At 45.0% G+C, this 14,508-nt stretch overlaps 1 long non-coding RNA gene across 1 annotated transcript; it reads left to right on the top strand.

Annotated features, from left to right (window-relative positions):
- The first annotated feature begins 9,091 nt into the window (after positions 1–9,091).
- On the top strand, positions 9,092–14,082 carry LOC140704440 (uncharacterized). The gene is made up of 2 exons (XR_012083640.2): positions 9,092–9,185; positions 13,960–14,082. It is a non-coding gene; the product is annotated as an uncharacterized LOC140704440 (long non-coding RNA).
- The last annotated feature ends 426 nt before the right edge of the window (positions 14,083–14,508 follow it).

Raw genomic sequence — 14,508 nt, forward strand, 5'->3', positions numbered from 1 at the left:
GTCTCTATGAGTTTCGAGTCCTGAGCTTTGGTCTCAGAAATGCACCAGCCACATTCCAAAGGCTGATGGACCAGACCTTGGCAGGGCTCAGTGACTTTACAGTGGCCTACATTGACGACATAGGGATCTTCAGTAATACCTGGGAAGATCACCTGATACACCTGGAGTTAGTGCTGCAGAGGTTAAGTGCAGCAGGGCTAACAGTAAAGGCCAGCAAGTGTCAGCTGGGTAGCCCAGAAATAAAATACTTGGGTCACATGGTAGGGGGAGGAATGATAAAACCCCTGGAGGCCAAAATAGAAGCTGTTCGTGATTGGCCTAGACCCAACACCAAGAAAAAAGTCAAATCATTTCTTGGGTTGGTGGGCTACTACAGAAAGTTCATCCCGAGGTTTAGCGAGATTGCGGCTCCGCTGACCGATCTGACGAGGAAGAAGGCTGATGACCGCATCCCGTGGACCAGCGACTGTGAGGCGGCGTTCCAGAGGTTGAAGGAGGCGCTAATCAACTATCCTGTCCTGCATGCTCCAGACTTCGACCAGGGGTTCATCATCTACACCGATGCGTCTAACAGCGGGGTAGGAGCAGTTCTGTGCCAGGAGGATGAGAATGGTGACCAGCATCCAGTGTCCTACCTGAGTAGGAAACTTCAAAAAGGTGAGAGACATTTGGCAACCGTGGAGAAGGAGTGTTTGGCCATAGTCTACGCGATCCAGAAGGCCAAGCCTTACATCTGGGGAAGACATTTTGTTCTGTGCACTGACCATTCACCATTGCAATGGTTAAAGACAATGAAAACCCACAATAGCAAACTTATGAGGTGGGCTTTAAACCTACAGGACTATGACTTTGAAGTGAAGGTGGTCAGAGGGTCAGTGAACTGTGTTGCTGACGCCTTATCAAGAAGACCTGAAGAATGAAGACGGCGAAAGAAACATGGACTATGTGTATATAATGATGACAAAAAGTAAAATGTACCTGTTTTTGAATTGGTTTGTATGAATAAAGGTAAATTGATGTAATGTAAATGGTAAATGTTTAACTTAGAATGTAAGTATGAGTAAGTATAATATGGTATGTATAACTGTTGTTGTGTATTTTATACAGGTTGTTTTTTGGTGAAAAGCACCTTAGCTTTCCCCCTACAAAACAACTTATAAAGAGGGGAGGTGTTACATACAGCACTGATGTTACCTGTCTGTCATGGGTTTGGAGGGAAAGTTCCATCCTATGGGGAGTGGAAGGCGGGACATCAGGAGGAGGGGCTGTACTGTATAAATATGTGATGCCTGTGTGGTGAAGAGGAGATGCTGAGACAGACACTGGGAGACACTGGGTTGTGACGAAGCAGCAGCTGGGAAGAAGAAGCTGTTGTGGGAGTCTGTGTGTCAGACAGGGTACTACTGTGTGTCAGAGTACCAACCTGATAGGTTCAGGTGTCTGTTGGTTAGCCAGAACTGATAGGTTCAGGGTCTGTGCTTCAAGTTAAGGGTTCTGGGTGAACCAAACTGTAAGCTTGTATGAGTGAAACTAAGCCACGTTACTTTATTTTATTCACCTGATTGTTTATTTTTCCCTGTGTGTATTTAAAATAAACCTTATTCTTTTTATTGTTTAAAAATCCATCCCTGGTCTGTGTGACTTCTTAAAGGGAATGGTTGGTGGCAGCTTAGTGTAACTGTGTGGCAGATCCCAGTAGGTCTGGGTTTGTCACACTACCTACCTGTGGCATGCGGCCCCTGGCTGTGTCCCTCAAACAGAATGTGGTTCTGTCCACTCCTGGCCCAAACCAATCTTTTCTGAGATTAGGGAGGGCTCATTCAGAATAGGAAGGGGTTCCCAAAACTTTTAATGGATCTACGAAGGTGATACACTTTACCCAGCACAACTATTAAGGGAATAGGAATCACTGTCCTATTTTTCATGTGGCCACTCTAACTAAAAGTTAGATCTGTTCAGCACAACAACCAGTTTGCCTACAGTGGGGTCTTGACTTGAGAACTTAATCCGTATTGGAAGGCGGTTCTCAAGTCAAAAAGTTCTCAGGTCAAATCTGCATTTCCCATAGGAATGCATTGAGAACCATTTGATCCGTATCTGCTCTTTTCTGTCCATAGAAACTAATGGGAAGCTGCTATTCCGCCTTCGACCACTGGAGGGGGATATTTTGTTTCTTTTTTTCTTAGGTCAAGAAAGGTTCAGGGAAGGCAGGGAAAATACAGTCCAGGCAGTCCGAAGACTGTCTCCCAATCCACTCTCTAAACGCTGGGAGGAGTGAGGAAGCAGACAGGCACCCTTTTCACTGGCCAACAGTTAACTGAAAGTTCAAATTTTGCACTTTCCCTGCCTCCCACGTGGTTTTTTTTTTCAGTTCTTAACTCAAATCTAAGTACTTAAGTCAAGTCAATATTTTCCTATGAGAGTGGTTCTTAAATCAAAATGTTCTTAACTCGAGCCATTCTTAAGTCAAGACCCCACTGTATATGGTTCGGTTCATAACTTCCCTCAGACAGGGATAGGGAAGACTGGGGTGCCTGACTCAACCTGGGAAAGGAAGAAGAAGTGATCCTCTCTGCATCTTCTCATACTGACCTCCTTGCCTTTAAACTGAGGTTGACATAATTAGGATGCAAAGGTAGCTGTCAGAAACCAGCATCCTCAACAACTATTATAAGGAAGCATTGCTTGTCAGAGCTTTAAGCCTCATTACCAAGAACTATAACAAGAAAAGCTAGCTCAGCTTAGGTCCTGAACATGAACCTTCAATTGCATGACCCACTGTTCATCCCAAACTAGACAACCAACCACTCCATGAGCAGAGAACAGGAGGGTGTGATACTGTGATTGGGTTCTCTTGAAAGAGGGGGCGGGCCTGGAGCTCCAGTGGGAAGAACTGACAGAAACGAAGCAATGGGCGCAAATAATGGTTGTTTATTGTCCTTAACTCCAGGAATCCCTAAATCAAACGGATCTAACCTCTCCACCTCCGGCAACAACTTATAACTTTTAACTTTAACATTCTCAATGTTTCTTGTTTCTTTTACATTTTCTTCACTCCACGGATAGAGCTGGTTACTTGGCTCTGTAATGGAACGCTCAGCACTGCACAAGCTGTTCCGCAACATGGGTGTACCACTCGGGTTCCCTCCAACCTGGGAAGATAGGGGCTGGTACCACAAGGGATCTCCTTCTTCCCCAAACCCAGAGTAGGAGATATGACTTCCCAATTCCATCTCTCTCTCTGCTCACCAGTCACCTTAAGGTGTTGGTCAGGTGGGGTCAGCAACAGTCCTCCACCCTTCATCAAGTTAGGAAAATCCTTTACCAGTTTCGCGATCCTATCCCTCTGTTCTCCAGTCTCATCTGTCTGTACACTTCTCTCTCTCAGTTACTTCTGCCCCCGTCTCCCTTCATCCTCCTCTTTTATATCATCCCATCTCCACCCCTCTAACTCCTCCCTCGCCTGCCTCTTTTTCTCTTCCGATAGAAACACTTCCACTGCCTTCATGACCCCTGTTCCTTCAACTTTATCAGTTTCCCCACTGCACAATCCATGTTCTTTCTTTGGTTCCTTCTGCTGTCCTGTTCACAGATACACAACATCTCAAGGGAGCAAGGAACCTTGTTTGAGAATACTGTATGAGGATCATTAGCAGAGGTTCTCAGCAGGTGAATCAACCAAAAAGAAAGTAAGGATAAAATAGCATACTTCTAAAGCTCAAGGTCAACAGAAATGCACATATCAAAAATGTTGTGTTTTATTGATGAGCTGCATTTATATCCTGCTGTTCCTTGCATAAGCTCTCAGGTTGGTGCTCATGGCCCTTTTTCTTTTACAACAATCCCTTGAGGGAGGACAGGCTAAGACAGAATGATGGCTTAGCCCATGATCACCCAATGAACATCATTGGTAGGTGTGAGCCTAGATCTCCCCACCCCTGGATCTACCCTGTTTTCCCTAAAATAAGCCCTACCCCCAAAATAAGCCCCAGTTAAATGAAACCCCGCCTTCCACCACTGTGCAGCAACCAGAATAAGATGACATGACTGTATTTGAATAAACATAAATTATTGTACATGAAACAATAAAACATCCCCTGAAAATAAGCCCTAATGCGTTTTTTGGAGAAAAAATTAATATAAGACCCTGTCTTATTTTCGGGGAAACAGGATATCTGTCCAACTGCTCCACCAACTAAACCAATAGTTTTGCCCCATTCCTGGCTCCTATTAACAGAGGACAACTCTGTACAAGACCAAGGCATCGGTCATCATAGCAAAGGGAGCTAAATGCTGCTCTTAAGTGTCACAACAAATACTAATTAAACTTGAGCAATGGGAAAGGCACAAACTCCAAACCCAACAGGGGCTAATCAATGGTTCCAGACTCTCTCAGGGCTCCTAGCATTATAATCACCTTTGATTGATTAGTTCAGCTGGTCAGCTGACAAGGACATTAGTCACGTGATTCTGACCCTCCAGTGCGGTGGAATGCATGTGGTTGACCACACTGGTCTGTGTAAATGGATTATTACTCTGAGTAATTAAGATGGAATTAAAAATTAATTCTTTTCTACAGAGCGATTGCATTTCAAGGGATAAGCTGGATGTTACAGCCTTTGTGCGATTTTTCTCTAAATTAAATTGGATTGTGTCAGGCGGGGGAGGGGGGGGAGATTGGCCGGGGATTAACCGCCTGTTAAACGACTTGCATGAGAAATGAGCTTGGACTGAGATGTCTTGGTTTGATGAGATACTCAGCAGGGCTGTCTTCCTTTGGCTACCCGGCCCCCTTTTCCTTGCCTGGTGGAGTAGCTGTCTCCTCTTAGCTTAGGTGCTGTGATGCCTAGACAGCCCATCCTGCCAACTGAACTGGATAAAACTAGAGAGATGCAGTTTAAAATTCTTCCAGAGACCAACAATTAAAGAGCTATTGGGTAAAGAAAGGTTTCAGACACAAGTCTTGGGCCACTTTTTAGTTATTCTGTGGCTTAAAAAAGCAATGACATGGAATTGGTTTGCATCACATCCAAGTGAAAATTGCTGCTAGGGGAGGATGTGGGGCAGTGCCCTCAGAGTGGGCCCTCACTGCTGATTAGGACGTCCAGGGGTCAGTGAGCGGATGTTCAGCGCCCTGTGTAGCTCTTTGCCTCTCCATGTCACTAATAGAAATGAAACAAATCATGCCAAAAGAGCGAACCTTTGTAACTGCTTGACTTGCATGATGATGTACCCAGATTACAGATTCAGCTTTCTCAGCAGAGAAATATGATTGCCATTTTTTTCTAAAGGGCACATTGACTGCACTGATTATTGGATCTGCAAAAGAAGGGTGAGGGGAATGGCTCTACTGTAAAAGAAAGGTTTGGCAGAGGTAGAAATGAACTTGTTCCGTTCTGCTCTGTCTGGACTTTTGGTTGTGGGAGCTGCCCTATCTATCACCTGCAAGCAACTCCAGCAAATACAGTACATGGTGTACCTTTGTGACATTCTCCACACAGCCCAGGCCCTCCCAGCTCACACTGCAAGACTTCCAGTGGGAAAAGGGCTCTATAACATTATCCAGCCCCCTTGGCATGCAAAGCATCATTGAGTGTGGCCTTAGGACATTCTTCACCTCACCTGCTATTTCTGGAAATGGGCTGCAAATGTTACAGAATGTTAGCTTCCCCCCATCCCTAGTCTGCTTGCATTGTGGGGGTAACTTTACAGATACTGGCTTGATTAGAACCAGCCAGCTGCTCAGATAAAGCTCTAAGTTGGGGATGAGAAACGTCTGGGCCATGAGGGTAGGCACCCCCAATTGGCCTTTTGGGGGGGTCTGAGCTTGAAGCCCCACTCCCTCCAAGTGGTATGAGAAAGAATGAACTGGAGAACCCAGAAACACTCCTCAAGGTCACAGCTCCGTCAGTTGCACTCCTACCTGACCTTCCCTGTCTTGGAAGAGAGGAGCCGGAGAGAGAAGCTGGCTTCTCACTAAACCTTCTCATGAAGGAGTGACTCCTTCAGGTGGCTATTACAGCCCATCACTCACTGTTTCCTGAGGGAAGACACAACATGGGGCTGCCTAAAGACTCAAGGTTAGGGCCTTGAGGAGCTGGCAGAGACCGTATGTGTGTGAGAGGAAGAGCAGGTATGCACATAAGGCAAACAAGCACATTAAGGCCCACATGCCAGCGGTACCGAGACGTGGTACCAAACCTATTTTTCTGGTATATAATTTATTTCTTGGGCTGATGTCAGTTTCATACTCCTGCCATATGTGTGATGCTAACCTCCCCAATGAGGCTGTTCTGAAGATAAAGTGTGTGAGAGAGTATGTAGAAAGAGAAAGATAGAAAACAAGTGTAGTATATAAAATGTGCTGGGATTTTAAAGTGAAGATAAGCACTTACTTATTCCTAGATTTTCAGATAATTTTCCCACTGCAGTCTTCCATCCGATTGACTGGGGCCCTGAATATATTGATGAAATGAGGTCTCTGTATTGCGGAATGTAATGTCTTTGTTCAGTCCCACTGAAGTGGCGCCACTGCTGCAGAATGTGCCCTGATCGTTTGATTCTGACATGGCAGCAGAATATTTACATACGCTGCAATCTGGGGGTCTAGTCTATATAGACTACAGTGTAGATTTAAGTCTAGAGCAATATTTGCCTTTGATTCTGTAACCTAGAAGGTCACTCCTTCATTAGCACATCTTGCACTGCCCCTTCCTTCTGGCCTTTTCTTTGTCTAGTTTAGCCTCTATTAATCATGCATGTAGAAGTTTTAATTTGCACAGTATGGCGTTCATCATCCTTGCTGAAGTGGGCTGTCATGATTCCATAGCAGGCACATTCAGAGGCTGCAGGAACTGAAATACAGGCTTGTCCAAAACTGCATATGGGGAGCTAGCTGTGTGGCATCATGGGACTGGGATCCCAGTCTGAATTCCAGAGCTTGGGAAAGTAACTTTTTTGGACTATCATTCCCAGAATCTCCCAGCCAACATGATCAAACTAGTTGGGGGATTTGGGGAGTGGCAGTCCACAAATGTTATTTTCCCAAGTTTTGATCTAGCAAATCATCTTTTTCCATTTTCTTTCTTTTCTTTCTTTTCTTTCTTTCTTTCTTTCTTTCTTTCTTTCTTTCTTTCTTTCTTTCTTTCTTTCTTTCTTTCTTTCTTTCTTTCTTTCTTTCTTTCTTTCTTTTAGTCTCACTCTGTTTCTGCTTTCTTAATTTGCAGTGCTGATATATATATATATGATAAACAAATGGGCCACGGCTGCATCTGCTACGTCTCATCTCCTGCTGTCCATCCCACAAACTCCCAAGCTGTCAGTCCTCCTTCATGCCAACAGCAAGGAAGAAGAAAAGAGAGGGCTCATCTTTGTCCGGGAGGACCTCATCCGTGCAGAATCACAGTATTAGAACATACAAAGATCTGACTTGCTTGGTCCTCAACCTCTCCTTTGTTGCTCCCCAGATAATCAGTCCTTATGGGACTGGACCCAATGGGCAGATGGAGATGCTGTCTAGAGCCAGCAGAGTGAGATACTCATTTCTTGTGTGCACATGATAAGCGAGGAATAGTGGTAGCTGTTCCTCAGCCATTTCCCTCAGTACATAATAAGGCTTTAAGTCATGCATAGAGATTGGAAACGTTCCTTTAAAAAAATCTACAACTTCTAGAAGTGCCTAGCTTGGAGCCCCTGCCCTGCTTCCTGTAAGCTATCTTGCAGCCCTCAGGTGTGGTGGCAAACACTCTTCTAATGATCCTTCAAATGCCGATTTTTTCCCAGCTGCTGTAGGACGAAAGCCCCCTTGTCCTCTACTTCAGGCAGCAAGATGCCTTCGGCTGGCAGTGTTGCGTTTACATGCTTATCCTACCCTTCTTCTGCGGTGTTAAACGTGACATAGTATTTCACTCTCCTCCATCCCTACCTCAGCGTTTGGCCTTGTGACAAAAAGTGCAGGATGATGCCCATCATTAGTACTGAATACACGGCAGATGAGACGGGAGAGGAGGGGCGGCGGATTGTCTTGTCCTGAAGTCCCGCCAACGCCGTCGGCCAGCCCTGAAGCTCCCACCTCCTTCATGGACGGGAGGCTCGCATCCAGGCGCCCTCTGCCGCTTCCCTCGGGGGGCTTCGGGGCTCCCGTCGAGCTTTGGGGATGGATGGGAAATGAACGGGGGATGGCGAGGTGCCATTTTCCCCCCTAAAAAAGCCTATCAAATATTTAACTCGGTATTATGTCTAGGTATTATGTGAGCTCATGTATAATAAATACCTCGGCCCCGAGCCCTCCTGCCTGTCTGGCCCGTTCGCTCACTTGTGGTATTTGAGGAAGTGGCGTGTTGTTGTTATTAAACGCCACTGTATTAGCCGAGCTATTGCCGCCTGCCTGCCTGAGTTAACAACAAGCCGAGAAAGGCGCGGGCTAATAAACAATGTATTATGCGTGCAGCTAAAGTCGGCCGCCGGCGGGTGCTGCCGCTCTTCCCAAAGCAGCGGGAGGGCGGGCCAGGCAGGCGAAGCGAGGCGAGGCGAGGCGAGGCGAGGCGAGGCGAGGCGAAGCTTTTGCGAAGTCCGCACAGACGAGTCACCCTGCCTGAGCCGGGCTCCTCGCCCTGTCCTTTTGTCCTTATTGGAGAATATACAGGGTGGCGTGAGAGTCAGGGCGCTGTAGTGGACAGAGTGCATGTAGGACTAGGATTCAGTTCAGGCGACTTGGGTTCTAATCCCTCTGTCACAAACCACTGGCGCCACAAAAGAATAAGATATACAAGCCGGGGAAACTCCGCCAGGTTGGGGTGTGTGTGTGTCTGACCTTTCCCCACCTGGACATCGCCACCTGCCGGCTTAGGGGAGGAAATCTCCTTGACCAAGAAAGGAAGGGCAAAGGCGAGTGCCTCCCTCGGAGGTGAAGCGCGGAGCAGGGCCCCCGTCCCCACATTCTGGCGCACCCGGCTTTGGCTTGGCTCCGCTCGGCGCACGGAGGGCTCATCTGGCCAGCATAACAATTTAGCAACAGCTTAAATGAAGAAGAAGGGGAAGCCTTTATTAGACTACTTAAAAACACTAAATAACGAGAGCTTTCGTGGAATAAAATCCATGTCATCGGGCATGAACCAGGATCTTGTGGAGAGTGCGGAAAAATTATAAAGGCATGTGCCAAAAAATTCAAGACAAAAGTCTGCCAGGTATGCTTCTTAAGCTGAGTGTAAAGCCGGTTACAATCTGGCTTTGAGGTTTTCTGTTTCCAAACCAAAGCAGGTGTGGGACGCACAGAAATGCCATCCTCAAGCGGGGGTGGGGGGGGGGAATCTGCTTGTTATCACGTAGGGCTCAAGGTTTTCCTCTCTTTGCTTTGGACAGGAGCCACAGGTGCTGATCCTTTCCTTCATTCGTGACAGTAGCAATCCCATGATGCTTCCAGGGTGGAAGGATCAGCCCACGGGGTGCTTTCCTTGTCCAGGGAACGCCTGAATGGGCTCACAGTCCTCCCATTCTTTGGGAAAGTTCTTTCCATGTCCCCTTGCTGACTCCACGTTTTTACCCACAGAACTGAGCCTTACTCAAGAAGTTCTTTCTTTCTTTCTTTCTTTCTTTCTTTCTTTCTTTCTTTCTTTCTTTCTTTCTTTCTTTCTTTCTTTCTTTCTTTCTTTCTTTCTTTCTTTCTTTCTTTCTTTCTTTCTTTCTTTCTTTCTTTCTTTCTTTCTTTCTTTCTTTCTATTATTTATATGCCACCTTTCTCCCTATAGGGGACCAAAAGCAGCTCACCACAATCAAAACGAAACAACCCGCTCACGGGTTTAAAATACTCTAAAACCATATTTTAAACAATTAAACGTTGTAAGCGTTTAGTGTGTATCCCAACTTGCCTTGCACTTTGCAGCTGATGTAGGCGGCTCAGGACTAGTAAGAACCCACCTCTTAAATGTTAGGGACAGGCACCCCTTCCTTTGGTGTAGGGGTCCTACTGTGAAGCTTAAATAATGTAAGAGAAGAGAGAGACAGATTTACAGGGTCTGAGTTCCACAGAACTCTTCCCTGACCTGGAGGTTAAGCTGAAGAAGAGTTCTGTGAATTTCCACTTACCATGTCACATAACTGAGTACCAAACTGAAATACAAGTTGCCCTTATATCAGCTGGTCTCATAGGGTTTCATAGACTTGTAGATTAAATACAGTAAATGGGTAATATATTAACAATTATACTTCTTATGGGTAATATATTTTAAGATGTAGCAGTGGGATCCTGCGCACGCTTACTTAGAAGTGAGCTCCTACTTTCAAAGAAATGTGTGTGGTGCACTCATAATTTGTGTACATTTGTGTTAACAATTCCCTTTAGTTTGATTTCTAAGAGTCTTCTGTTGGGTGCAACAAAATGTAAGTAAGAGATATTACAAGAGCAGTAGGCACCCTGTTGCCTTCCAGATGTTGGACAGCTGGTTGGAATTTATGTGATTAGTCCACAACATCTGGAGGGCACCAGGTTCCCACCCCCAGATTGTGTCTTCCAACAAAAGCTAAGCAGCTATTAAGGTTTACACTGTGTGGGTGTCCTAATCCTCCACAAATGCATTAAGGGTCTGACTGTTTCAATCATTTTGGCACCCTCCCTTGAGTTTTCCTAGCCTGCATCCTTGCTTACGCTGCCACTTAAAGCGGCCAGGTTCATGCCTTGCAATAAAGGGGAGGGGGAGGGAATTCAAGGTTAAAAACTGGAAATGAAGCCACTGGACGTTATCTGAATACAGCAAAAATATTCTAGTTTCATCCAAAGCCCAGGCTGGATTCCTTTACATATGCATCTGGCAGTAAAATGCATTGCACTCAGGGGGACTAAGTCTACACGGACAGGATCAGAGTGCATATATCAGAAGAACCACATAGTGGTGGAGTGAGAAGAACACATTTTGACTTCTTACAGAGGGAAGACTGCCAGCATGAGTGTCTCAGGAAAATTGGATTCCACTTCTCTGTATGGCTTGACCATTTGGGTGAGACATACCTTATTAGTCAGGAAAGAATCATGTTAATAAGCAGAGGCTTTTTATGGTGTTGTTTTTTCTTTTCTTTTCTCTGTAGCCATCTGTTGCCTATCCTTTTACTTGCTGCTATTTGAATCTTTATCAAAGACCTTGTTAAATAAGCCTCTACTTGGCTATATTATAAGCATGCTTGAGAGCTGTGCATTTTTGTAAGAGAGTACAAAATCAGTGAGAGTTCTGAAGGTAAGGGCACTGTTTTCTTTGAAGCAACAATGTGTGTGTGTGTGTGTGTGTGTGTGTGTGTGTGTGTGTGTGAGAGAGAGAGAGAGAGAGAGAGAGAGAGAGAGAGAGAGAGAGAGAGAGAGAGAGAGAGAGGAGGCACAAAGGAGATGCAAAAGCGAATGTCCATTCTGTTTGGTGAGGCTGCAAAGTCCTTGAATAATAATAATAAAAACAATAAGCAGCTTAAGGTATTCTGGTGCCTGAAAGAAAAAGTCTAACAGGCACCCAAAAAGATAATTTGGGGTTCTGGGCCAGGCTTTTTTGTGTGTGCAATTGCCCTGACTCACTTGTGGAATTTGGAGATGGGGGACGAATACATTGTTGCCACCACCACTTTCATTTCCACTTCCACTTCCATCATCATGGTTACAGTCTGCAAATGTCCTCAGATGGGCTCCAGCTTCTGGTTATCATGAAACTGACAGAAACACACATTGGCCTCTGCCATTGGCCCATGGTGGCCCATGGCTTTTTGCTACATGAGGTGCAACAGGAGATAGAACACACCCCCAATCTCTCACCCCCACTACTAAGCTAAGGGGCATAGCACCCAAGGCAAATCATGGGGGGTTTTTTGTTTGTTTTTTGCCCCTTGAGGGAAACAATCCCATGCCCCTAAGAATACAAGAATAACAAAGTACACAACTAGTGATTTGCTGCCCTTTCGTGGCTCCTCCAGTTGCCTGAGAGTGGTGGCTCTGTCACTCAGCCTAATCATAGTTCCTGCCTGCATTATTCAAAGGAGGAAGAGGCATTGTGAGTTTGCATATGCACATGAAGCCATTCATGATTGAACAGTGATAGGGTATGCTCAGGATGGAATGATGCTCTCTGATACCCTGATCACCATCCTACCACTGCCTAGTTATGAATGGGTTCTCCATATAGGGAACTTGCTTCCCTCCACCCTGAAACTGGTTCTCCAAGGGCCAGTTGCCCTGGGACATCAATACCAAAGGAAGCATATTCTGTCTGGCTCAGACATCTGCCAGGGGGCTAAGAGCTGCTGATGTGTATCTGTGTGTGATTACTTTTTGCTTGTAAGCCACCCTGAGCATTATTTGATTGAAAGGTTGGTGAAGGGGGTATAAATAAATATGTAATGATTCCTTTAACATGGGTCATAATCCACTCAAACATTCTCTTGCACAAGCCCCACTGAAATGAACCAGAGTTGCACTGACTATGTATGAGCCTAAGGTAATCCTGCATGGACCAAGTGCAGAAGGAATTGCTAGCAGATTGTATCCTGTGGGTGAGATCTGACTCCCACTCTTCAACTTCTAAATTAATGCTACCCCGGAATTCAGCTTAGTTTTGGGGGAATACAATTTCTAGAAAGGCCAGGCTCTCAGAGGAATTATGGGGAGTTGTAGTACAGAAAAGTAACCTTCTCAAGCTGAGAGTGCCCATGGAAATCTTTTATGGGGGAGCTCCATATGAATATGGTAGCTTAATCATTCTTTCATTAAGTCATAGTGCATAGGCAACACTACAGCACAGTGCATCCATTTGGGTATGTCAAACTCACAAATACATTTAAGACTTTGGATTGGACCAAGTGCCCTTTCCTTTCCCATGGACATCTGTCACTAAAAATGCACCCTATCCAGATCCAGACCCAGCTCTTACAGTTAGGTTCACCCATGAAAACTAGAGACCTTGCATTATCTAAGGAGCAGAAGATGTCAGCTAATATCCTGCAGTAGTGTGGAGTGGGGGAAATCCTATAATTCTTCTTAAACCCTGTCCCTATCCTAAACATTTCTCACACCAGTGCACATTCTCAATGGCTCTGCTAGCAAGCTTTGGTAAGGCTGGTGCTTCCCGATTCCTGTTTTCATCATCCCAAACAGAGAGACTAACTGACAGCATTTGTTCATTGCCTGAAAAACATATTTGAGGAGATGCATGAGAATGACAAGAAACATTAGAAAGACATGTATTTTCCCCTCTTCTCTCTTTCTTTGCAAACTCTTGGCTGTTTTTGCTTTGCCTGGCGACTCAACAGGCCATTCTATGATCTGCCCCCAACAGGATTCTTATGTGTTAATATTTCAGACCGAATTCTGCTGCTCTTGGGGAAGACGTGATCCTTTCAAGCTGAGTTAGTACAGAGCAGGAGACCCAAGATGTAATTTTTTTTAAAAAAACACACACCAAAAACACATGAGAGGTGTGGAGAAGAGACTGCAAGGGGCAAGAGTTAATAAATAATGGGTGCTGCCATTCATTGGAATTCCACAGACAGACTGTCAGGACTACTGTAAGACAGAGGAGTGAAAAGCCGGGCCCAGGGTGGGCACTCATCTCTCACAACGCATAACTGCCTTTTGCTAATCAGAGAGGCTGAGCATAGATCTTTCTCTGAACAGAACTGAAACAATTGCATGGGGACTAGAGGAGTTACAGCAAGTTGAAGTTACAGCCCTGTGAAGAAAACAATAAGAGAGAAGACTGGGCTGGATTGCATATGAGTGAGTGCTTTGTTGTAAGCATTCAGGATCTGAGATTCAACCAATATGGAATAAAACAGCTGAGACCATGACATGGGAAACATTCAAAAGACCTGGCTGCAGTCTTATTATACGTAGTTACATGGGAGTAAATCCCACAGGGAAAAAGTTGGAATTGATGCCTGAGTTTTCTTTCCCTTTCTTTTCTCTTCCCTTTCCTTTTGTATCATGTCTTTCAGACTGCAAGTCTGTAAACAAGAACTGTCATGTTTCTATTGGCTGTATGTAACCTGCTCTGAGAGATTTTCCAGCTGAACAGTGATGTAAAAACACTTTAAATAGATAAATATTGAAGATAGTGACACTGACTTCTGAGCTAAATGACAGAAGACTGTGTGGCACGAGTAAGTACATTTATTGCACCCATCAGTAATTCTTTTCTTCATACAATCAGGTAAACTGGTTAAATATGGGAAATGGAGACTCTTATTTCCCAGTTCTTCAAGAGAGGGTCTTTTTGTGAATTGACAATTCCACTCCATGACAACAGTAATTAGGGCATTCCAGGGGAGCTTAACCAAAATACTGTAAAAATTTACAAGTAAGGGTTGTGAAAATACTCTCAGATATATGTAATGGAACAGCAGGGCTGATCATTAAAACATCCTAGTTAGAAGGATGATTTAAAATGGCAGTGCAGCAAACTAGGACAACTTTGCCCATCCTCCAAACAAGGAGTTCTTTAGTCCAAGTTATATACTAGAGACCTCCTTGGAGCATACCAAAGA

The sequence above is a fragment of the Pogona vitticeps genome, chromosome 2, assembly GCF_051106095.1.
Source record: "Pogona vitticeps strain Pit_001003342236 chromosome 2, PviZW2.1, whole genome shotgun sequence".
Lineage (NCBI taxonomy): Eukaryota > Metazoa > Chordata > Lepidosauria > Squamata > Agamidae > Pogona > Pogona vitticeps.